Genomic DNA, 26,670 nt, shown 5'->3' with positions numbered 1-26,670 from the left:
CCATGGGAGAAGTGCTTAGCTTTGGGTTCGATCTTGCGGTGTCCTTTCCCAGTGACAGAAGGGGCAGCAAGGCACGTATTGTATCGTTGCCATCGAGGATAACAAGATGGGTTTTTTATCATATTGCATGAAACTATCCCTCTACATCATGTCATCTTGCTTAAGGCGTTACTCTGTTTTTAACTTAATACTCTAGATGCATGCTGGATAGCGGTCAATGAGTGGAGTAATAGTAGTAGATGCAGGCAGGAGTCGGTCTACTTGTCTCGGACGTGATGCCTATATACATGATCATACCTAGATATTCTCATAACTATGCTCAATTCTATCAATTGCTCAACAGTAATTTGTTCACCCACCATATAATACTTATGCTCTAGAGAGAAGCCACTAGTGAAACCTATGGCCCCCGGGTCTCTTTCTCATCATATCAATCTCCATCACTTTATTATTGCTTTGCTTTTACTTTTTACATTGCATCTCTATACCAAAAGTACCACAAATATTATTTATCATCTCTATCAGATCTCACTTTCGTAAGTGACCGTGAAGGGATTGACAACCCTAAGCGCGTTGGTTGCGTTGAGCTATTGTTTTTGTGTAGGTACGAGGGACTCGCGCATAGGCTCCTACTGGATTGATACCTTGGTTCTCAAAAACTGAGGGAAATACTTACGCTACTTTGCTGCATCATCCTCTCCTCTTCGGGGAAATCCAACGCAGTGCTCAAGAGGTAGCAAGAACAATTTCTGGCGCTGTTGCCGGGGAGTATGCGCAAAAGTCAACATACTAAGTACCCATCACAATCCCTATCTCCGGCATTACATTATTTGCCATTTGCCTCTCGTTTTCCTCTCCCCCACTTCACCCTTGCCGTTTTATTCGCCCTCTCTCTCTATCGTCCCTCTCTTTCTCCGTTTGCCTTTTTGTTTGCTCGTGTGTTAGTTTGCTTGTTTGTCGTGATGGCTCAAGATAATACTAAATTGTGTGACTTCACCAATACCAACAACAATGATTTCCTTATCACTCCGATTGCTCCTCTTACCGATGCTAAATCTTGTGAAATTAATACTGCTTTGTTGAATCTTGTCATGAAAGATCCGTTCTCCGGCCTTCCTAGTGAAGATGCCGCTACCCATCTTAATAGCTTCGTTGATTTGTGTGACATGCAAAAGAAGAAAGATGTCGATAATGATATCGTTAAATTTTTCCTTTTTCGCTTAGAGATCGTGCTAAATCTTGGTTTTCATCTTTGCCTAAAAATAGTATTGATTCATGGAACAAGTGCAAAGACGCTTTTATCTCTAAGTATTTTCCTCTCGCTAAGATCATCTCTCTTAGAAACGATATTATGAATTTTAAACAACTTGATCATGAACATGTTGCACAAGCTTAGGAGAGAATGAAATTAATGATACGTAATTGCCCTACTCATGGTTTGAATTTATGGATGATTATACAAAAATTTTATGCCGTATTGAATTTTACTTCTAGAAATCTTTTAGATTCAGCCACGGGAGGCACTTTTATGGAAATCACTTTAGGAGAAGCTACTAAACTCCTAGATAATATGATGGCTAATTATTCTCAATGGCATACTGAAAGATCTACTAAAAAGGTGCATGCAATAGAAGAAATTAATGTTTTGAGTGGAAAGATGGATGAACTTATGAAATTATTTGCTAATAAGAGTGTTTCTTCTGATCCTAATGATGTGCCCTTATCTACTTTGATTGAGAATAATAATGAATCTATGGATGTGAATTTTGTTGGTAGGAACAATTTTGGTAACAACGCGTATAGAGGAAATTTCAATCCTAGGCCTTATCCTAGTAATCCCTCTAATAATTATGGTAATTCCTACAACAATTCTTATGGAAATTATAATAAGATGCCCTCTGATTTTGAATCTAGTATTAAATAATTTATTTCTTCGCAAAAGAATTTTAATGCTATGATTGAAGAAAAATTGCTTAAGATTGATGATTTGGCTAGGAACGTTGATAGAATTGCTCTTGATGTTATTCTTTGAAACTTAGATCTATTCCACCTAAGCATGATATCAATGAGTCTCTCAAAGCCATGAGAATTTCCATTGACGAGTGCAAAGAAAGAACCGCTAGGATGCGTGCTAAGAAAGATGCCTTTATAAAAGTGTGTTCTTCTAGTTCCTATAAAAATAATGATGAAGATCTAAAAGTTATTATGTGTCCCCTATTAAATATTTGTTTTACAATATGAATCTTAATAATGATGGGACTGAATATGATCCACCTTTACCTAGAAGGCGTTCTAAGAATTCGGAATTTGTTGATCTTGATGCTAAATTTGATAAAAGTGGGATTGAAGAAATTAAAACCCTAGATGTTGCTAAACCCACTATATTGGATTTCAAGGAATTTAATTATGAAAATTTCTCTTTAATTGATTGTATTTCCTAGTTGCAATCCGTGCTAAAATCTCCTCATGCTTATAGTCAAAATAAAGCATTTACTAAACATATCGTTGATGCCTTGATGCAATCTTATGAAGAAAAACTGAATTGGAAGTTTCTATCCCTAGAAAACTTTATGATGAGTGGGAACCTAATACTAAAATTAAAATTAAAAATTATTAGTTTTATGCTTTGTGTGATTTGGGTGCTAGTGTCTTTACTATTCCCAAAACTTTGTGTGATTTGCTAGATTTCCGTGATTTTGATGATTGCTCTCTAAACTTGCATCTTGCGGATTCCACTATTAAGAAACCTATGGGAAGAATTAATGATGTTCTTATTGTTGAAAATTGGAATTATGTGCCCGTAGATTTTATCGTTCTTGATATAGATTGCAATCCTTCTTGCCCTATTATTCTTGGTAGACCTTTCCTTAGAACGGTTGGTGCGATTATTGATATGAAGGAAGGGAATATAAGATTTCAATTTCCATTAAAAAGGGCATGGAACACTTCCCTATAAAGAAAATAAAATTACCATATGAATCTATCATGAGATCCACTTATGGATTGCCTACCAAAGATGGCAATACCTAGATCTATTCTTGCTTGTTATGCCTAGCTAGGGGCGTTAAACGATAGCGCTTGTTGGGAGGCAACCCAATTTTATTTTTATTCCTTGCTTTTTGCTCCTGTTTAGTAATAAATAAATTATTTAACCTCTGTTTTGGTTGTGGTTTTTGTGTTTAATTAGTGTTTGTGCCAAGTAGAACCGCTGGGAAGACTTGGGGAAAGTCTTGTTTAACTTGCTGTAAAAAACAGAAACTTTAGCGCTCACCAGAACTGCTGTCATTTTTATTTGGAAAGTTCTATTTAGTTAATCCTTTTTGCAGATGATTAATATATAAATTCCTCACGTCCAGCAATTTATTTTAGAATTTTTGGGGTTACAGATCTTGCGCTAGCTACAGATTACTACAGACTGTTCTGTTTTTGACAGATTCTGTTTTTCGTGTGTTGTTTGCTTATTTTGATGAATCTATGGCTAGTAAAATAGTTTATAATCCATAGAGAAGTTGGAATACAGTAGGTATAACACCAATATAAATAAAGAATGAGTTCATTACAATACCTTGAAGTGATCTTTTGTTTTCTTTTGCTAACGGAGCTCACGAGATTTTCTACTTTAAGTTTTGTGTTGTGAAGTTTTCAAGTTTTGAGTAAAGATTTGATGGATTATGGGACAAGGAGTGGCAAGATCCTAAGCTTGGGGATGCCCATGGCACCCCCAAGATAATCTAAGGACACCTAAAAGCCAAAGCTTGGGGATGCCCTGGAAGGCATCCCCTCTTTCGTCTACTTCTATCGGCAACTTTACTTGGAGCTATATTTTTATTCACCACATGATATGTGTTTTGCTTGGAGCGTATTTTATGATTTGAGTCTTTGCTTGTTATTCTACCACAATCATCCTTGCTGTACACACCTTTTTAGAGAGCCATACATGATTTGTAATTTGATAGAATACTCTATGTGCTTCACTTATATCTTTTGAGCTTTATAGTTTTGCTCTAGTGCTTCACTTATATCTTTTAGAGCACGGTGGTGGATTTGTTTTGTAGAAACTATTTATCTCTCATGCTTCACTTAGATTATTTTGAGAGTCTTAATAGCATGGTAATTTTCTTAAAATCCTAATATGCTTGGTATGCAAGATTAATAATAAAACTTTCTTATGAGTGTGTTGAATACTAAGAAAAGTTTGATGCTTGATGATTGTTTTGAGATATGGAGGTAATAATATCAAAGTCATGCTAGTTGAATAGTTGTGAAATTGATAAATACTTGTGTTGAGGTTTGCAAGTCCCGTAGCATGCACGTATGGTAAACGTTATGCAACACATTTGAAACATGAGGTGTTATTTGATTGTCTTCCTCATGAGTGGCGGTCGGGGACGAGCGATGGTCTTTTCCTACCAATCTATCCCCCTAGGAGCATGCGCGTAGTACCGAGGTTTTTGATTACTTGTAGATTTTTGCAATAAGTAGGTGAGTTCTTTATGACTAATGTTGAGTCCATGGATTATACGCACTCTCACCCTTCCATCCTTGCTAGCCTCTTCGGTACCGTGCATTGCCCTTTCTCACATTGAGAGTTGGCGCAAACTTCGCCGGTGCATCCAAACCCCGTGATATGATACGCTCTTTCACACATAAACCTCCTTATATCTTCCTCAAAACAGCCACCATACCTACCTATTATGGCATTTCCATAGCCATTCCGAGATATATTGCCATGCAACTTTCCATCATTCCGTTCATCATGACACATTCATCATTGTCATATTGCTTAGCAAGATCATGTAGTTGACATAGTATTTGTGGCAAAGCCACCGTTCATAATTCATTCATACATGTCACTCTTGGTTCATTGCATATCCCGGTACACACTAGGAGGCATTCATATAGAGTCATCTTTGTTCTAGTATCGAGTTGTAATCATTGAGTTGTAAATAAATAGAAGTGTGATGATCATAATTATTAGAGCATTGTCCCAAGTGAGGAATAAAAAAAAGGAAGGCCATAAAAAAGAGAAGGCCCCCCCAAAAAGAGAAAGGCCATAAAAAGGCCCAAAAAATGAGAGAGAAAGAGAGAAGGGACAATGTTACTATCCTTTTACCACACTTGTGCTTCAAAGTAGCACCATGATCTTCATAGTAGAGAGTCTCTCATATTATCACTTTCATATACTAGTGGGAATTTTTCATTATAGAACTTGGCGTGTATATTCCAACAATGGGCCTCCTCAAGTGCCCTAGGTCTTCGTGAGCAAGCAAGTTGGATGCACACCCACTAGTTTCTTTTGTTGAGCTTTCATACATTTATAGCTCTAGTGCATCCGTTGCATGGCAATCCCTACTCCTTGCATTAACATCAATCGGTGGGCATCTCCATAGCCCATTGATTGGCCTCGTTGATGTGATACTTTCTCCCTTTTTTGTCTTCTCCACATAACCCCCTCATTATATTCTATTCCACCCATAGTGCTATGTCCATGGCTCGCGCTCATATATTGCGTGAAAGTTTATAGGTTTGAGATTACGAAAGTATGAAACAATTGCTTGGATTGTCATCGGGGTTGTGCGTGATGAGAGAATTCTTGTGTGACTAAAATGAAACATGACTAAACTATATGATTTTGTAGGGATGAACTTTCTTTGGCCATGTTATTTTGAGAAGACATAATTGCTTAGTTAGTATGCTTGAAGTATTATCATTTTTATGTCAATATGAACTTTTGTCTTGAATCTTTCGGATCTGAATATTCATACCACAATTAAGAAGAATTACATTAAAATTATGCCAAGTAGCACTCCGCATCAAAAATTCTGTTTTTATCATTTACCTACTCGAGGATGAGCAGGAATTAAGCTTGGGGATGCTTGATACGTCTCCAACGTATCTATAATTTTTGATTGCTCCATGCTATATTATCTACTATTTTAGACATTATTGGGCTTTATTATCTACTTTTATATTATTTTTGGGACTAACCTATTAACCGGAGGCCCAGCCTAGAATTGCTGCTTTTTGCCTGTTTTAGGGTTTCGAAGAAAAGGAATATCAAACGGAGTCCAAACGGAATGAAACCTTCGGAAACGTGATTTTCTCATTAGATAAGATCCAGGAGACTTGGACCCTCCGTCAAGAAAGCCACGAGGCGGTCACGGGGATGGAGGGCGCCCCCCCCCTAGGGCGCGCCCCCTGCCTCGTGGGCCCCTCGAAGCTCCACCGACGTACTTCTTCCTCCTATATATACCAACGTACCCCCAAATGATCGGGGACGGAGACAAAAACCTAATTCCACCGCCGCAACTTTCTGTATCCACGAGATCCCATCTTGGGGCCTGTTCCGGAGCTCCACCGGAGGGGGCACCGATCACGGAGGGCTTCTACATCATCATCCAAGCCTCTCCGATGAAGTGTGAGTAGTTTACTTCAGACCTACGGGTCCATAGTTAGTAGCTAGATGGCTTCTTCTCTCTTTTTGGATCTCAATACAATGTTCTCCCCCTCTCTCGTGGAGATCTATTCGATGTAATCTTCTTTTTGCGGTGTGTTTGTCGAGACCGATGAATTATGGGTTTATGATCAAGTCTATCTATGAATAATATTTGGATCTTCTCTGAATTCTTTTATGTATGATTGGTTATCTTTGCAAGTCTCTTCAAATTATCAGTTTGGTTTGGCATACTAGATTGGTTGTTCTTGCCATGGGAGAAGTGCTTAGCTTTGGGTTCGATCTTGCGGTGTCCTTTCCCAGTGACAGAAGGGGCAGCAAGGCACGTATTGTATCATTGCCATCGAGGATAACAAGATGGGGTTTTTATCATATTGCATGAAACTATCCCTCTACATCATGTCATCTTGCTTAAGGCGTTACTCTGTTTTTAACTTAATACTCTAGATGCATGCTGGATAGTGGTCGATGAGTGGAGTAATAGTAGTAGATGCAGGCAGGAGTCGGTCTACTTGTCTCGGACGTGATGCCTATATACATGATCATACCTAGATATTCTCATAACTATGCTCAATTCTGTCAATTGCTCAACAGTAATTTGTTCACCCACCATAGAATACTTATGCTCTTGAGAGAAGCCACTAGTGAAACCTATGGCCCCCGGGTCTCTTTCTCATCATATTAATCTCCATCACTTTATTATTGCTTTGCTTTTACTTTGCTTTTACTTTTTACATTGCATCTCTATAACCAAAATTACCAAAAATATTATTTATCATCTCTATCAGATCTCACTTTCGTAAGTGACCGTGAAGGGATTGACAACCCCTAAGCATGTTGGTTGCGTTGAGCTATTGTTTTTGTGTAGGTACGAGGGACTCGTGCATAGCCTCCTACTATATTGATACCTTGGTTCTCAAAAACCGAGGGAAATACTTACGCTACTTTGCTGCATCATCCTCTCCTCTTCGGGGGAATCCAACGCAGTGCTCAAGAGGTAGCAATCATCACGCGGTGTCTCGGCACGACGAACTTTGGCAACGGTGCATACTCAGGGAGAACACTTTTACCTTGAAATTTAGTAAGGGATCATCTTATAAAGCTACCACCGAACTAAGAAAAATAAGATGTATAAAAGATAAACATCACATGCAATCATAATATGTGACATGATATGGCCATCATCATCTTGTGCTTTTGATCTCCATCTCCAAAGTACTGTCATGATCTCCATTGTTACCGGCATGACACTATGATCTCCATCATCTTGATCTTTTATCAACGTGTCGTCACATGGTCGTCTCACCAGCTATTGCTTTTGCAACTATTGCTATCGCATAGCGATAAAGTAAAGCAATTACATAGCACTTGCATCTTATGCAAATAAAGAGACAGCCATAAGGCTCCTGCCAGTAGCCGCTAACTTATACAAAACATGATCATCTCATACAACAATTTATATTTCATCATGTCTTGACCATATCACATCACAACATGCCCTGCAAAAACAAGTTAGACGTCCTCTACTTTCTTGTTGCAAGTTTTACGTGGCTGCTACGGGCTGAGCAAGAACCGTTCTTACCTACACATCAAAACCACAACAATAGTTCGTCAAGTTAGTGTTGTTTTAACCTTCACAAGGACCGGGCGTAGCCACACTCGGTTCAACTAAAGTTGGAGAAACTGACACCCGCCAGCCACCTGTGTGCAAAGCACGTCGGTAGAACCAGTCTCGCGTAAGTATACGCGTAATGTCGGTCCTGGGCGCTTCATCCAACAATACCGCCGAACCAAAGTATGACATGCTGGTAAGCAGTATGACTTGTATCGCCCACAACTCACTTGTGTTCTACTCGTGCATATAACATCTACGCATAAAACTAGCTCGGATGCCACTGTTGGGGAACGTAGCAATTTCAAAAATTTCCTACGCACACGCAGGATCATGGTGATGCATAGCACGAGAGGGGAGAGTGTGTCCACGTACCCTCGTAGACCGAAAGCGGAAGCGTTTGCACAACACTGTTGATGTAGTCATACGTCTTCACGATCCGACCGATCGAAGTACCAAACGCACGGCACCTCCGAGTTCAGCACACGTTCAGCTCGATGACGTCCCCCGAACTCCGATCCAGTAGAGCTTCGAGGGAGAGTTCTGTCAGCACGACGGCGTGATGAAGGTGATGATGATGCTACCGACGAAGGGCTTCGCCTAAGCACCGCTACGATATGGTCGAGGTGGATTATGGTGGAGGGGGGCACCGCACACGGCTAAGAGATCAATGATCAATTGTTGTGTCTCCAAGGGGTGCCCCCTCCCCGTATATAAAGGAGTGGATGAGGGGGAGGGCCGGCCCTCTCTATGGCGCGCCCTAGGGGAGTCCTACTCCCACCGGGAGTAGGATTCCCCCTTTCCTAGTAGAACTAGGAGCCCTTCCAAGTAGTAAGAGTAGGAGAGAAGGAAAGGGAAAAGAGAAGAGAAGGAAGGAGGGGGCGCCGCCCCTCCCCCTAGTCCAATTCGGACTAAGCATTGGGCGGGGGCGCAGCCTCTCCTCTCTCTTTCCCCTAAAGCTCAATAAGGCCCATATACTCCCCGGCGAATTCCCGTAACTCTCCGGTACTCCGAAAAATACCCAAATCACTCGGAACCTTTCCGATGTCCGAATATAGTCGTCCAATATATCGATATTTACGTCTCGACCATTTCGAGACTCCTCGTCATGTCCCCGATCTCATCCAGGACACCGAACAAACTTCGGTACATCAAAACACATAAACTCATAATACAAATCATCACCGAACGTTAAGCGTGCGGACCCTATGGGTTCGAGAACTATGTAGACATGACCGAGATACGTCTCCGGTCAATAACCAATAGCGGAACCTGGATGCTCATATTGGCTCCTACATATTCTACGAAGATCTTTATCGGTCAAACCGCATAACAACATATGTTGTTCCCTTTGTTATCGGTATGCTACTTGCCCGAGATTCGATCGTCGGTATCTCAATACCTAGTTCAATCTTGTTACCGGCAAGTCTCTTTACTCGTTCCGTAATACATCATCCTGCAACTAACTCATTAGTTACAATGCTTGCAAGGCTTATAGTGATGTGCATTACCGAGTGGGCCCAGAGATACCTCTCCGACAATCGGAGTGACAAATCCTAATCTCGAAATACACCAACTCAACAAGTACCTTCTGAGACACCTGTAGAGCACCTTTATAATCGCCCAGTTACGTTGTGACGTTTGGTAGCACACAAAGTGTTCCTCCGGGAAACGGAAGTTGCATAATCTCATAGTCATAGGAACATGTATAAGTCATGAAGAAAGCAATAGCAACATACTAAACGATCAAGTGCTAAGCTAACGGAATGGGTCAAGTCAATCACATCATTCTCCTGATGATGTGATCCCGTTAATCAAATGACAACTCATGTCTATGGTTAGGAAACTTAACCATCTTTGATTAACGAGCTAGTCAAGTAGAGGCATACTAGTGACACTATATTTGTCTATGTATTCATACATGTATTATGTTTCCGGTTAATACAATTTAGCATGAATAATAAACATTTATCATGAAATAAGGAAATAAATAATAACTTTATTATTGCCTCTAGGGCATATTTACTTCAAAAACGGCAATTCTTGCATTTGGCATAGGTTTCCACAGATAAGTTCAAATTCAAACGACATTACACAGTTTTACGTGCAAATAAAAGCCAAGTTCAGTACGACAAACACAAAAGAGGGCCCTGCAAAAGTTTGCGCCAATGTCCGGCACCATCTTGGTCGATCTTCACTCCGCTCCATCAAGTCCATCTTGAAGTTCATCGCCACCAACGAATCCACCTCCGGTGCTTGTTCCAACTCCCGCACCGAAATCATCGACATTGCCATCATATGGAGCAGAGAAAACATCTCTGGAACTGTAGCACGCACCGGCCGACATGACCATTCTCCTCTTCAAGATTTCTCTCCTTGCCATATCATGCCAATGTTTGGTGAGATCGTCCATGTCATTTTGGTTCATTGACATGGTCTTGTTCTCTTCGGCGAGCAGCTTGGACATGGCTTTGTTTTCTGCAGCGCGTGCTCTTCTCTCCTCAATGGCAGCTTTACGTAACCCCTCTTCCTTGAGCAATTGCCACTTTTTTGCTTCTTCTTTGCCCTCTTCTCAGCTGACGGTGTCCTGGACTAGGGGGTACTCACCACGTCATCTCCCGATCTATTAGATTGGGCCGAGGCCCCCCATGACCGTATAATCATGGGCCAGTTCGGACAGCTGCCGCATACAAGGAAGATTCCACAAAGACTTGGCGATCAAGACAAGGACTTCTCCCCACCGGCGTATTCGGCTAGGACTCTTGTTAACCTAGGCCTCTGGTGCATTATATAAACCAGGGTCAGGCTAGTCGATAAAATATACAACATACAGAACAACAATCATACCATAGGCTAGCTTCTAGGGTTTAGCCTCTCTGATCTTGTGGTAGATATACTCTTGTACTACCCATATCATCAATATCAATCAAGCAGGACGTAGGGTTTTACCTCCATCAAGAGGGCCCGAACCTGGGTAAAACATCGTGTCCCCTGCCTCCTGTTACCATCCGCCTTAGACGCACAGTTCGGGACCCCCTACCCGAGATCCACCGGTTTTGACATCGACATTGGTGCTTTCATTGAGAGTTCCGCTGTGTGATCGACAAAAGGATCGATGGCTCGCCTGCAGATCAACTGCGATTTCGGCGTCTTCGTCACTAGTTCGACTGGTCACCTTGGTTCGACCAAGAATTGCGCCCCGTGTTTCGGATCACCATGTTCGGACGAGGGCCTTCATCAAACATCAACTCCGATCTCTATCAAGATCACGGAGGAATTATCTATGGAGCTCGGGGGCTCAACGTCAACATTACCCTCAAGCGACCGTGCTATTTTTTTGGACAGCGAACTCGTATCTGCCGCCACCACCTCCTCAAGTATCGCTTTGACGATCGCTTTGGTGGAATTGTGCAGAATTGGGTCTATAACAATCCTGGAAAATTTTGTCGAGTTCCGATGGAGGAATCTCTGGCAATCCACGATATACCGGAGCCCTGTCAAATCTGGATGGGAATTTGGATGAGTTTAGGGCGTGGTGTCCAGCTTCTAGCTCGGACGTCCTTTGGAAGATCCAACCGTTGATCGGCTGCGGAATTCCTATATCTACCACCTCTCAAAATTTCAGCTCGATCCGGCCTTCCAAACTCCAGGAACCTTCCGATTAGTGCATCACTTTTCGGATCTATTTTCTGCGCGAAAACGAATCCGACCCGAGTTCATCTTTTTTATGAACGGGATTTTCGGACATCCCTTTTGAAGGAAGTTTTGTATGGGGTATTGTGTTTTGTTTCAGAACACACCCCACTAACTTTAAGATCTTTTGAACATGATCTTCAACATCATGCTGGTGTCAAACCAGTTCGGCAATATTACTCCACGACTGCCGACCTGCGCTAGACACGTCGTCACTTTAGCCGAGGTCAACTTCTTCTGATAATCATCTCGGCAAGCCGAACAAGAGTCCGGCATCGCGAAGGATAAATCATCATCAACATCGCCACCCCACGGATTACACGGACCGGGCATACCAGCATCGCCGCACGGTCGCTTCATCAAGCTGGCATCGACCACGTCACGACCTGCATCGACAGGGCCGCACTATTGCTTCTTCAAGCTGGTGTCCATCACGCCGACCTACTTAGACTCATCGGCTGACGTCGAGGCTTCGACATCTCGGCTGGACCGGGGGCTTCGCCATCTCTTCATCAACCTACTTCGGACGCTTCGGCGTCACTAGCCGACCAACTCCGTCACGTTAGCTGGGCCGAGGGCTTTGCCTCAGCGAGTCAACCTTTACCAGCATTGCCATGCCGTCGTTTTATCGCCCATCAGGCAATGGGTGTGCGGAGCGAGTCCCAATTTTGGGAATCACCTTCCTTCGGATTGCTACAACAAATAAACCAGGTGCTATTAATCCCAGTATTTTTTGCTTGTTTGGGTTCATTTTTCCCAAGGAATTATTACTCTGATTTGTCCATGATATGTACACAGGTCTATCAAATGGTGACCGCATTAACGATGGTCGCGTGGTGGTTCGATCAGTTTCCGTACATAGTCCGGCGAACGCCGCATCCGGAGCTCGGACCGACCTGTGAACTTAGGCTTTGCCACGCCTTTACTACATCACACCGACGCCCTGCATCGACATTGACTTCGGCGCCAGGCCATATTTCTTCTATTCCTCACTTTGCATAAATTATTTATTATGCAACATTTTTTTAATTATCATTATTACTATTATCTCCGGTTTGCACTATTTTTTGTGCACAGGAAAATGATCCGGAGACTTCGGCGTCACTCTGCCGGTCTGCATTGACCGTGCTATGTCACCACTTCGGCGTGTCGAGCTCTCTGCTCCGCCACCTCGGGACCGGCTTGGGGGATGAAACCTTGCCCCGCATCAAGCTCGGACCGCGTCATCAATACCGAACACATTAACCAGCTAAGTCGCTTTCATGCTCAAAGCTTTAATTTCTAACTTGTGTTCGGTTCAACCAAGAATTATACTTTTTTGGAAAAAAGTTGCTTGTAAAAAATTTCCTTGTCCAAACTTTGTTTGTGACGCATAAATTCAAATACCCCGTTTACTTGAGGGCTTCCTTTATGAAGCTTTTCCTCTTGCATATGATTATACTTGTACGGCTTCGTTCCTTGTTCGTGTATTACGCCACAATATGCACCATATTGACTTAAGCGATTTGCAAGCTGGGTTGCCTCGCTCCTGTGTTTACCCCTACGTTCCTGATTGTTCGGCTAGGGAGTAAAGGGAGCACCTCTGCGATTGTCACGATCGGGTCACCCGAGCCGGACCTCAGACTGGGTGAAGCCGAAAGCTAGCGCTCTTATTGTTTTCTATGATGGTCAGCACACAACGGAACTCATGAGTACAAAAAATCTATTGCACAAGTCTCATAATAACAATGAGCACCGAAGAAAGGTATCGGTGGGGATACTATTTTCTTCGAAGATGCTTCTTACACTTTGCAGTAATATAGCATAAGTTCCCTGAGCGCGCTTTGTCTGTTACAGCCTTATGGCCTGATTGCCTGGTTATTGGAAACACCATCGATATTCTCGACAGATGGAGTACATAACACTTTTCGGTCCTTGACCAAAGAGGGAGAAGCCGACGGTCGGTTAAGACGCGTTTAAAGTTTGGTTGAACATAGATATGATATAAGTACTTCGGTACATGGAATCATTCTTTTACTCAAGTCACTTGGGGGCTCTTAAGTTTATTTGAGCTGTTTTATAATAAGTGTTCTTCTTCTTAGTCGTTGCAAAGTTTTATTATTATTATTATTTATCACTCCTTTTTTCGACGCGAGTGTGCGGTCACTAGCCGGGGAGCCTAATTTCTCTCTCAAAGCTGCTAGAGTTTAGTTTGCTAAACTGGCCTAATGAGAAGTACTCCGCCCTCGGGATAGGAGGTTGAAGCCGTAGGCTGACCCGCTCGAAGTCTTGAGATAGGATGTATCATGTTAAAGCACAACATAAGCACTTCTTTTTTCTAAGACCAATTTTCGGATTGGCACCGAACACTTGATCTTGTTCGGACGTCATGTTTTTACTGACGTTTCTTGGTTTTCCAAGCTTTTTGGCACTTTTAAACTATTTGTGCTTTTCTAGCATTAGTCTCGCAGTGCAACGCCGGACACCTTTAGGGATTCGGCAAAAACATTCTCAGATATTGCTATATTGTGTCTTCGGTCAATAGTTGGGTTGCCCGGCTCCTGCACTTGCTTCCTACGTTCCGTTTTGTTCGGCTAGGCGTGCAAAGGGAGAACCACTGCGATTGTGCTTCCAGCTCACATGGTTAAGCACCTCAGTGGAGAAAGCCAAAAACTGACTGTCACAATAAGCGTAAACTGGTCAGCGATCCGATGACTATGTTAAATGACGGGCCGTTTGATGGGTTTCGTAGTAATTTCAAAAATTTCCTACGCACACACAAGATCATGTGATGCATAGCAACGAGGGGGAGAGTGTTGTCTACGTACCCAACGCAGACCGACTGCGGAAGCGATGACACGACGCAGAGGAAGTAGTCGTACGTCTTCACGATCCAACCGATCAAGCACCGAAACTACGGCACCTCCGAGTTCGAGCACACGTTTAGCTCGATGACGATCCCCGGACTCCGATCCAGCAAAGTGTCGGGGAAGAGTTCCGTCAGCACGACGGCGTGGTGACGATCTTGATGAACTACAGCAGCAGGGCTTCGCCTAAACTCCGCTACAGTATTATCGAGGAATATGGTGGCAGGGGGCACCGCACACGGCTAAGGAATAGATCACGTGGATCAACTTGTGTGTTCTAGGGTGCCTCTACCTCAGTATATAAAGGAGCCAAGGGGGGAGGGGGGCGCCGGCCAGGGAGAGGGCGCAGGAGGAGTCCTACTCCTTCCGGGAGTAGGACTCCCCCCCCAATCCTATTCCACCTAGGATTCCCAAGGGGGAAAGGGGGAGAAGGGTGGCCGGCCACCTCTCCTAGTCCTAATAGGACTAGGGGAGGGGGGAGGTGCGCAGCCCCCTTGGGCTGCCCCTTTCTCCTTTCCACTAAGGCCCATGTAGGCCCATATGGCTCCCGGGGGGTTCCGGTAACCTCCCGGTAATCCGATAAAATCCCGATTTCACCCGGAACACTTCCGATATCCAAATATAGGCTTCCAATATATCAATCTTTACGTCTCGACCATTTCGAGACTCCTCGTCATGTCCGTGATCACATCCGGGACTCTGAACAACCTTCGGTACATCAAAATGCATAAACTCATAATGTAACTGTCATCGTAACCTTAAGCGTGCGGACCCTACGGGTTCGAGAACAATGTAGACATGACCAAGACATGTCTCGGTCAATAACCAATAGCGGGACCTGGATGCCCATATTGGCTCCTACATATTCTATGAAGATCTTTATCAGTCAGACCGCATAACAACATACGTTGTTCCCTTTGTCATCGGTATGTTACTTGCCCGAGATTCGATCATCGGTATCCAATACCTAGTTCAATCTCGTTACCGGCAAGTCTATTTACTCGTTCCGTAATACATCATCTCACAACTAACATATTAGTTGTAATGCTTGCAAGGCTTATGTGATGTGTATTACCGAGAGGGCCCAGAGATACCTCTCCGACAATCGGAGTGACAAATCCTAATCTCGAAATACGCCAACCCAACATCTACCTTTGGAGACACCTGTAATGCTCCTTTATAATCACCCAGTTACGTTGTGACGTTTGGTAGCACCCAAAGTGTTCCTCCCGTAAACGGGAGTTGCATAATCTCATAGTCATAGGAACATGTATAAGTCATGAAGAAAGCAATAGCAACATACTAAATGATCGGGTGCTAAGCTAATGGAATGGGTCATGTCAATCAGATCATTCAACTATTGATGTGACCTCGTTAATCAAATAACAACTCATTGTTCATGGTCAGGAAACATAACCATCTTTGATTAACGAGCTAGTCAAGTAGAGGCATACTAGTGACACTTTGTTTGTCTATGTATTCACACATGTATTATGTTTTCGGTTAATACAATTCTAGCATGAATAATAAACATTTATCATGATTATAAGGAAATAAATAATAACTTTATTATTGCCTCTAGGGCATATTTCCTTCACCGTTCATAACATTGGCCGGAGTGTTTACGGCTTGACCCCGACTGTCGCCAAACACTAGCGGGGGCTATTAACTGGCCTCCCAAACTAAATCCTCGATATTTTGCTTTTACATTAGAGCTGAGGTTTAATGATCATGCTTAGCATGACAACCCAAAGAAAGGAACCGATAGCGGGACTATTTTCTTTGGAAGACATTTCTTCTGTTAAATAATAATATAACTCTCTGGGTACCTTTGTTTATAAAATCGTATGTCCAGATTGCCTAGTTTTTTGTAAATATTTGCCCTCATAAAGGTTTTATAAAGTAGGACAAACACTTCTCGGCTACTGGCCAAGGAGGTGAAAGCCGATGGTCGGTTAACAAAGTTTTGTACAATGCGGATCTGAGCATTAATGATGTAAAGTACTTGGATACATAGAGTCATTACACATAATTTGTGATTTTACTATGGATATTGATCCTTAATTCGGCCACCCGTGCCCGCATTAAGGCTTGGGGGCTACTGGGCTTCGGGCTTATTATTTACAAATATTAAAGGGGCACATCGATCCCCTGATCTGGTGTTGCCACCCGACCAGTGTCTCGGGGGCTACTGCATTGCTTGTCCAATGCAGAAAATTTTATGTGCAATATAGTTTCCGAGGAGATTTTGATCCTCAGGTTGGTCGGCCGCACCCAACCTGAGTCTCGAGGACTAAGCACGCCGCTTTTAGTGTCCCGAAGTATTCTGCCGAGCTTGGACTTGATCCTCAGGCCGATTTTGCAAATCAACCTGAGTCTCAGCGGCTACTAGGATCAGCGGTCTTACGTCATCCTTCAGGTGCATCTCAGGTTTTAGACCGATACACACCTTGAGGGCTACTGGCTATATATCTCGGCAGAGAATAAATTGGACCAACAAAAAATATTCACAAAAATCGGCCCACATTCGGGGTGGTGGCTGGCTCCGTAGAGGGCATTTCCGGTGTTAAGCTCGGCTAAACTCCTTCAAACTTTTTTGAACCAAGGTGATATGACACCTCGGATATAGTCCGGCGTTGGAGCTCAGATACCGGCGTTGGAGCTCGGATACATTCTGGCGTTAGAGCTGGGAAGCGGTCCGGCATTGGTGCTCGGCTGCAAAAGATACCTCGAATACAGTCCGGCGTTAGAGCTCGGACACAGGAGGACACTGCCTCCCGGGAACAACTTCAAACCCGAGGTGTGGCATAAAAATAATAAGGCATTGATAAAGGCCGGAAACTTAAAGGTGCTCCTCGGATACCCGGCGTATAAACTCATCGAATGCATTTGGGCGATCCTCAAGATCGAAGATGAGAAGATTTGTTGAACCAGTTTTCAAGACCGACGACCGAAGATGAAGAACAGTTCGGAAGAATCGAGGAGCGTCCCTAACTTGAAGACCGGTTCAGGGGGCTACTGACGGTGTCCTGGACTAGGGGGTACTCACCACGTCGTCTCCCGATCTATTAGATTGGACCGAGGCCCCCCATGACCGTATACTCATGGGCCAGTTCGGACAGCTGCTGCATACAAGGAAGATTCCACAAAGACTTGGCGATCAAGACAAGGACTTCTCCCCACCGGCGTATTCGGCTAGGACTCTTGTTAACCTAGGCCTCTGGTGCATTATATAAACCAGGGCCAGGCTAGTCGATAGAATATACAACATACAGAACAACAATCATACCATAGGCTAGCTTCTAGGGTTTAGCCTCTCTGATCTCGTGGTAGATCTACTCTTGTACTACCCATATCATCAATATCAATCAAGCAGGACGTAGGGTTTTACCTCCATCAAGAGGGCCCGAACCTGGGTAAAACATCGTGTCCCCTGCCTCCTGTTACCATCCGCCTTAGACGCACAGTTCGGGACCCCCTACCCGAGATCCTCCGGTTTTGACACCGACATCGGCCAACTCTTTCTTGATCTCCAACGACTTCAACAACATCAACTCGTTTGATTGCACCATGGCATCAATCTTCTCCCTCAAGCTCGATGCTTCTTACTCTCTCTTCATCTTCTCCTTAGTCTTCTTGTCGTCATCGGCTTGTGCAAATTTCTTGGGCCATCATCATCCTCATCTTCATCCATGTTTGTAAGTGAGCCTCTCTTTGGTGGGGATTCTTTGTCGATCAACTTCCACTTCTCGCACTTTTGGAGCAACTCTCAACAATGCTCTAGTTTGAAGAATTTGCCTTCCAAATCTTCCATGTCCTTGTATCTATGTTGAGCAATCTTGTCCTACACAATGTGAACAAAGTGATGCAATCATTTCCCACGATGCAAATATGATGATGCACAACTTGAACAAAGGCAAAACAAACTGACATAGTCGGATTCCACGGTTCCACTTGGAGGTGCACTGCGTACTTGCTCCAAGCAATCTGCCCAACGGCTGCACATAGGCTTGATATTCTCCCAACGCCCTTGAAGCGACTGAAATGTGTGTGAAGTCCTATTGGGATGCTTTGCCATAATGCGGAAGTATTGATCTTCGATCCTTTTCCAATATCTCTTGGCGGTTTGAGAAGTACCCGTGCAAGCATCAAGAGACACCGCACTCCATGCTTTGATCAAAGCTTGATCTTCCAAGATCATGTAGTTCTTCGATCTTTGGCTTTTCCCAGTTCTTGTTTGTGATTGCTCATACGCTTCTGCTTCGATCTCCTCCAATTCTTCCTCACAACCATGATCGTCCACGCCGCCCTCCGTTTCATTGTAGTCGAATGCGGCGAACGGGGCTTGATCAATGTCAACGGCGTTGGTGTCCAACAAGTTCACGAACTCGGCAGTTGCATTGTTCGAACCACCGCTATAGTGAACGATAACAAGTCACAAGCTATCACAAAAATGGCGAAAAATGAAAGGAAATCGCCAAGACCAAATACGCATACCTTCCGGCCATTTCGTCGAGCACCTCACTTGCCGGGGGAGCGGCACCGTTGAACGGCATCGCCAGGGCACCTCTTTTCAGGATGGAGTGAGAGGATGAAGAAGGTGGCTTCTTTGTAGCTGGAATCTTCCTCTGCTTTACGCCGGCGACCTTGCCGACCTTCTCCGCCGCCGGCCGGGATCACGCTGCGGCGTTGGTGCCCGGAGCGCGGGCCTTCGCGGCTGGGGCAACCGGATTCCCGCCCTACACAACCACGTTACCCTGTCGCTTGCGAGCAGGCACGACGTTAGCTTGGGCGGCGGCGACGGGGCCAACATGGCCGGCGACGAGATCCGCCCGAGTGGAAGGAGCTTGCGCGACCTCGACGGTGACGGGGGACAGCAGGGAGTCGTCCATGGCGGCGAGGGACGCCCGGGGAGGAAGCACCGGAGCATGCAGAGGTGGGCAATGGTGGCGGAGGGTGGGGGAGCGGGAAAGGGCGCGCGGAAATGTCCCTCCCGCCAAATCTCGCTGCGCATAGGGGCTAAGCTCGGGTCGGCCTCCCAGCCCATGAAACTAGAGGTTGGGGAAGAAGATTTGCCGCACCCCGCAAAAATATTTGCAGGCCGGGGCGGGATGCAGGGTCTGATCGGGTAGATTTTCCCGCCCTAACCCGCACTTTGGCGGTTATTTTGCGGGCCGGGGCGGGATGCGGGGTCTGCTAGAGTTGCTCTAAAGGACCACAGACATGACCAGACGTGCCTGCGGACAACGCTTGTCAGCTCCTTATTTGTCCTCTCTGATAACCACGCTCCTCATATGTCAACCCTCGTATTGATGCAAATCTACGCACGTTTATCATATAGCACAAAGTCATCATCAATTAAACAATTTGTTAATATAAAATAAAAGACAATTCAAAAATTCATTACATGCCAAAATAAAATACAAGAATGAATCAAACACATCCGTTGTTGTGCTCATTGATCCTCCTCTTCATGCCGATCAACCACTTCTTGCCTTCATCATCAAAGATGTTAGTGTCCTGCAACATGATCCCGATTCCTCCTTCTCTCTCTCTCTCACACACACACACACACAATTCCTTGCAATGTCGTCGCCTTTTCAACCTCCCATTTTGCATACTTCTCTTCTCCAATTCTATTTTCTCCCTCTAAATGTTCAACCTTTCCCGGTCAAACTCCATCTTCTCCCTTTGCACATCTATGAAGATCTTTTACCTCTCCTCCTTCTTCACCTCCTTGGACGAAAAATGCATGTCCATGTGGAGGACATTTGCTTGCCGCACCATCACATGCGACCCTCTCCTTCTCCCACTTGTTTCCTATCACCTGGCAGTTCCTCTTTGGCATGGTGGCTTGTATGTCCGCCCCTTCACTTTGCTCTTCTTCAAAATCCAATCCAATTGATTGATTGGAGCTAGACCCATCGTTTTTCTTCATTTTCTTGGTGTTGTTTTGGAGGTCCTCAAGGACGGTTTTCCACTTTGATTTCCTATTCAATTTCAACCAATAATGGGACAAAGTGAATGGATTCTTCTTAGTTTGTTGGCACAAACTCGCCGCCGAAGTTGCATGGCTTTGGACTCCGATGCCACTTTGGTTCCGACCAACCACTTATTTGTAGAAACCAACAAACTTGCACACGTTATCTTGGGATGGTGAACCATCTATTTTGGAGAGAGCCTTCATTGCGGTTGGTATGGTATGGATTGGGTGTGACTCCACATAGTGTTTTTGCTCATGAAGTCATGATAGATTTTGTGGATTTTTTTGCCAACATTTGAAGCCCGTGTTGTCGAGGATACGCCCCAAGACCCGGTACACTCTTTACCCCATATGACATTTTGTGTTGGTTGATTCATTTGTCGCACATAGCATTCAATCCATCTAGGAGTCAATCTAGGGATGATAGTTTATTTGTGATGCATATTATAGGAGGAAATAATGCTAAACATGATTAATGATGATCAAGAGCACTTTTAATGCCGAAGATGCTGAGGTAATTTTTCAAATCCTAGTTCAGGAATAAAATAGTGACGTCATAGTCATAGCCTAGCGCTATGATAAAAAGGGCACCCTTTCAGTAAAATCATCATACAAGGTGGTAGTTGATTGTGCAAGACAGGAACCAACACACGGACTTACATCAACTTCAGTCGGCCAAGGCGAAGCTCCAAAGTTTGATTGGAAGAGAAAATGGGCACTACGAATACCAAGCAAGGTGTTGCATTTCCTTTGGAGACTGGAAACGTACAACTTACCACATAGAACAAAGTTGAAGCTTAGGGGTATGGATGTAGACACCCGATGTCCTGTGTGCTACCGATTTGATGAAGAGAGATGACACTGTTTCATGAAATGCAAAAATATGAACAAGTCAACAATTCAGGCCGAAGCTTGCTCAATGCCTAGATCCTCTCAATCTACTAGAAGATGTGCTCAAACTAGATGAAGAAGAATGCGTAAATGTATGCATCTTCCTCTGGACATGGTGGCACGAAAGAAATAAAATAAATGCATGCGATGAAATGGGGACTCCTAAAGCTATTTTACCTCTATCATCAAGCATGTTGAATTCAGGAATATCAAGCATAGATAGACACTTCTGAAGAAAGTACCAAATAGTAGATGGTCTCCTCAAAACACGAGTTTCTAAAATTAACATTGATGTTGCCTACCATGACACTCATGTGGTTCCGGTTTCACAAATAGGAATGGTCTTGGTAATCCGGTTGATGCAAGAAGGTTATTTGGAGCACGTCTCCAGTGAACTACACGCTGAAGATTTGGCCATGTTGCTTCTATAAATGTTGTTGCAAGAATGGGATGGGGTCAAATCATATTGGAGATGGACTCTGTGGTGCTGATGTAGGCGGTTTCAACTGGAAATTATAGTTTAGCTGCACTAGGATATTTGTTTTACTAAATAAAGCTTCAGTTAAGAGTAGCTCTTGTCTCTTGATGTTGTTAAATTAGGTATTTGTCCAAGGTCATGCAATGATGTTGCGCACACTTTAGTTGAGTATGCAGTTGGTTCGGGGAATGATAACTTTGAAATCAGACTTTGTACTCTCTTTATCCATATTAATTATCGCTCATTTAGTAAAGTTAACTAAAAACTCTGTAGCATGTGACCACCAGCACTTTTTAGCTAATGGAATACTGGTTGTTCCTTAAAAAAGAACAAATCTCCGCCGTTGGGGACTTGGATTCCGACAGACACTGATCATCTCCGTGCCACCGCCTACTGATGTAACTCCGCATCCATTTCTCCAGAATGGCCTCGTCGTCAGTGGCCACGTACGTGCCCCCGCATCAATCCTAGTTGCCACATTGGCTGGCGTGGCTGTGTTATTGACGCCAGCCTGGCCCACTGTGCTCGAGCTCGACGGTGTTGCTCCGCCTCAAATACCTAGACTCCCACACTGGCAGGTCAGTAAGCCATTCCTCGTCTCCTCCCCTCCACTCTTATCCTCTCTAGTACTCTCATGTCATGCAATTTATGGGTTGAGTTGTGCTACTATAGAAGATGATATGGTTTGGATGAAAGCTATTGAGTGCTACTGTTGGGTTCATGCTCCAACCAACTCATGCAAAAGTCCGAACTGATGGAGCGAGGCGGACAATATATTTCAACACTCTCCCTCACGTCTAGAATATTTTAGTCCTTGGATGTGGGATCGATGTAGGCCACAGAATCTTTTTTAATACCGCGTTGGCAGGGTCTTGAACTTGAGACATCTTGGCTCTGATATCATATTGAATTCATGCTCCAACCAACTTATAGAAAAGTCTGAACTGATGAAGAGAAGTGGGCAATATATTTCAACTGCTCCTTGACCTAGTTGTACAACTAATAAGAGTAGATTGGCTGCTATTCTTGGCCCTCTACGCTCTTTTAGATTAAATCATGTGTTTGTGATGTGCAAGTGGGAGGCTAATGGGGATATAAGTTCGATTTATCACACTTTTCCTCATTATCTCTCTCCCCTCTCCTCCTATACTTTCCTCTCTACTGGTAAGAACAGATGTTATTTCTTCTCTAATCTCTATTTCTCTATCTTCCTCTGCCTGAACTATTAAGAATAGAGAACTATGTTTAATTTGGCTAAGCTCATTTTCCTAAGTTTCACTTTGGCCTATCGCATAATGTTTTAGTAGTACTTACGTTGGGCACTATTCCTCTTCTTTTAGAAGCGAGTTTTTGGCCCCTTCCAAGTACTCTCCTCTATTCTCTTACTAACCCAACCTTGTGGGCTTCTGAACTTATTCTTAAATAGGACCCCCAAGCCATAGCTATTAGCTAGAGCCTCACAACACTGATTGGTGAAGCAAGTACCAAGGGAGAAAGGACCACCATCTCTAGTAGACTAAGATTAAGAAGAAGGTAGGAGGAGTCAGCTTACCACAAGAAGAAGGTTGTTCTTCAAACGGAGAAAGGACCACCATCTTTAGTAGACTAAGATCAAGAAGAAGAAAAACTAGGAGGAGTGGGCTTACTACAAGAAAAAATGTTTTTCTGAATTCCTTCTTCTTGTGGTAAGTACGCTCCTCTTAGCTTCTTTTCTTGTTTCAGAACATCCTTCTTCTCTTGATTACTTGCTGCACCAGGTAGTGTTGTGAGGCTCTAGCTATGGCTTGGGGGTCCTATTTGTGGTCTCTTGTGGTTCATGTTAAGATGACAGCTCAAATGACCACCTCTAATTATCTGCCAACACCTCTGCCTTGTTGCCCTCTTCTCCTTGATAGTTATGTTTGAAGCATCTAGGTGACCTTTGTGGATGAGGATTGTTGCATCAGCAGCTTGGTTTGCTCAGTTAGGCCTTATCTCCTTTGTAGCACCACTTTGACATTAGTTAAGTGTGGAATATAACTTTTCAAATCGAACTTTTCTAAAGGCTGCAAACATCCTAACACTAACCCCCAAAATCTTCTTTAGTCTTTGCTTCCCTTTGTGTGCAGATCTTAGTCTGAGAAGTGAAGAAAAAAATGGAATCAAGGATGACCTAATCAGATCTTGAGATTAGAATTTCATGTTTCATTATAACAACATTGTGATGTAGTCGCACCATTTCTCGTGAACTTATATTATTCACAATCATTTATGTAACTGTAACTCCAATTCCTTCCAACACACGCGACACCCCGGAAGACTTGAACCGTATATTCTTCACTTGTGTTACGGCTCAATTCCTTTGGAGCTATTTCAAGGAAGTCTGTGGTGGCGCATGGTGCCACACGAACTTCCCAGACTTGTTCGAAGAACTCCAAACCACGCGTGGGCTCCCGCCACATTAGGTGGTTTGGGATCGGAGTTCTTGCATGGACCCTATGGACGATCCGTAACAAGCTCATGCTAGAGCATGCGCCTTTTCATCGGTCTATTGATGCACTATACAAACTTTGTGGTTTCTTGCAGCTCTCGAAACTGCTTAGTTGTCGTCCGGAGCACGCCTACATCGACTCCATCACCGCCGGCCTCCGCTCCATCGCGCTCCGTTTGTCGCCTCCGCCACCTGAGTGTGATTAGTCGCCCCCTTTCCTGGGTGTGCGGCATGTATGTTGTTCTTGTCTTTTGGGCTTGTTGAGTTGTGCCCTTAGCTGAACCTTCATACTTTGTGTGTACTCTGTGTCATGTCGGGTGGTCTGTGTTGCGTTCTTCTTCTGCACTGGCCTTTGTCTTTGGCGGTTTGCCTTATATACAAAGCAGGGTGAAAGCCTTTTTCGGTATAATTGATCAAAACTTGTAATGGCCGGGATTATTAATTTATTTTATGTGATTCGTAACTATTCTCTCTTAGCCAACTGCTTGTCATTCTAATCTCCTATGATATCTGGTTAGTACTTTGCTAATCAAAGTTCTCAGTACTTTGCTAATCACATTTTAAAGTTTCCGCCTACTCATTACTTAACTATTCTAATTGTTTGAAGGAAAACAAACAAAATTTCCCTGATGCTTAACATGCATAACGTGCCGGCAAACTACGGGTCATCACTCCGATATTTGCATGTTGCCAATGAGTTCCAGGATTGACCACTTCTTTTCTGAGTTACATTAAGTACCACTTCCATGTTCTCCCTCAACTCAAATAGTTCAGTAAGTGAAACTAGTAGAAACAAGCACATCAATGGTTCAGATAGATAATCCGAGCAGCCATCCTAACTGATTACTCGTTCACCCTACATACAAAGTCACAACACCTTTGCTATCTCCTACTCCCTCCGTTCCAAATTACCTCAATCCTTCACATTTTAAAGGAAAAAAAACATTAGCCTAGACCCAATGGAAAAAATCATATCCTATGAATCAAGTGACATATTTTTCCCTATAGAAAGTGAGATGCATGCCACCTCACTTCCTATGATTTTCCTATTCCTATGATATTCCTACCCTATGAACCAAAGGAGGCCCAAATGGAGTACGTTTACAATTGTCTTACCAGATTACTACCGGTTCACCCACCGATCAGGCATATAAGTATTATGCACAATGCACTCCAAGGCTCCGAGCCATGGTCCTCCACAGTAGGTAGTACAACGCCACTTGCAACAACAACAACAGTAGGCACATGCAACAACAGCAACAAAAACTCCAACTTTTTGACGCACACGCCGCAGGCAAGGAACGAGGTGAGAAAAGCCAGCGGTACTTTTTTTGCAAATAAATCACTTCCATTACTTAAACAGGTCCATTACAGTCCTGCTGACACAGCATGTTAATCTCATCAGGTACACATCTTAACCACACAGCAGTTTTAGGAAGAGAGTAACCCATTTGTGCAAGTGTATGACTCGCTCTATTCTGCTCGCGCCGGATGGCCTTTATTTCATGTGTTCACTGAGCAAGTAGCTGCCGTGTCTCCCCAACCATAGCTGCGACAGGCGTTCTGTTGGGTGTCGGATCGCTGATCATGTGCACCGTCGTCTCGTAGTCTGTCTCGACGATGAGCTGGTCGGTACTCCTGTTAGAATAAATCCGAGGCACGTAGGCAATCTACTGAGGACCAAGCAATCACACGAGTACGACACGGACAATCTATCGGCAGGAAGAGCAGGGACACCGAGGCTCAGGCGGGATCGGGAGGAAAAGCAGATGAGCAGGGAAGAGGGCGGGAGAATAATACCTTCAAGGTGGAGCTCGGTGAAGGAAATATGCCCTGGAGGCAATAATAAAGTTATTATTTATTTCCTTATTTCATGATAAATGTTTATTATTCATGCTAGAATTGTATTAACCGGGAACATGATACATGTGTGAATACATAGACAAACAGAGTGTCACTAGTATGCCTCTACTTGACTAGCTCGTTGATCAAAGATGGTTATGTTTCCTAACCATAGACATGAGTTGTCATTTGATTAACGGGATCACATCATTAGGAGAATGATGTGATTGACTTGACCCATTCCGTTAGCTTAGCACTCGATCGTTTAGTATGTTGCTATTGCTTTCTTCATGACTTATACATGTCCCTATGACTATGAGATTATGCAACTCCCGTTTACCGGAGGAACACTTTGTGTGCTACCAAACGTCACAACGTAACTGGGTGATTATAAAGGTGCT

The sequence above is a fragment of the Triticum urartu genome, chromosome 2A, assembly GCF_056163025.1.
Source record: "Triticum urartu cultivar PI428250 chromosome 2A, HENAU_Tu73, whole genome shotgun sequence".
NCBI lineage: Eukaryota > Viridiplantae > Streptophyta > Magnoliopsida > Poales > Poaceae > Triticum > Triticum urartu.
Note: the sequence above shows the minus strand (reverse complement) of the source record.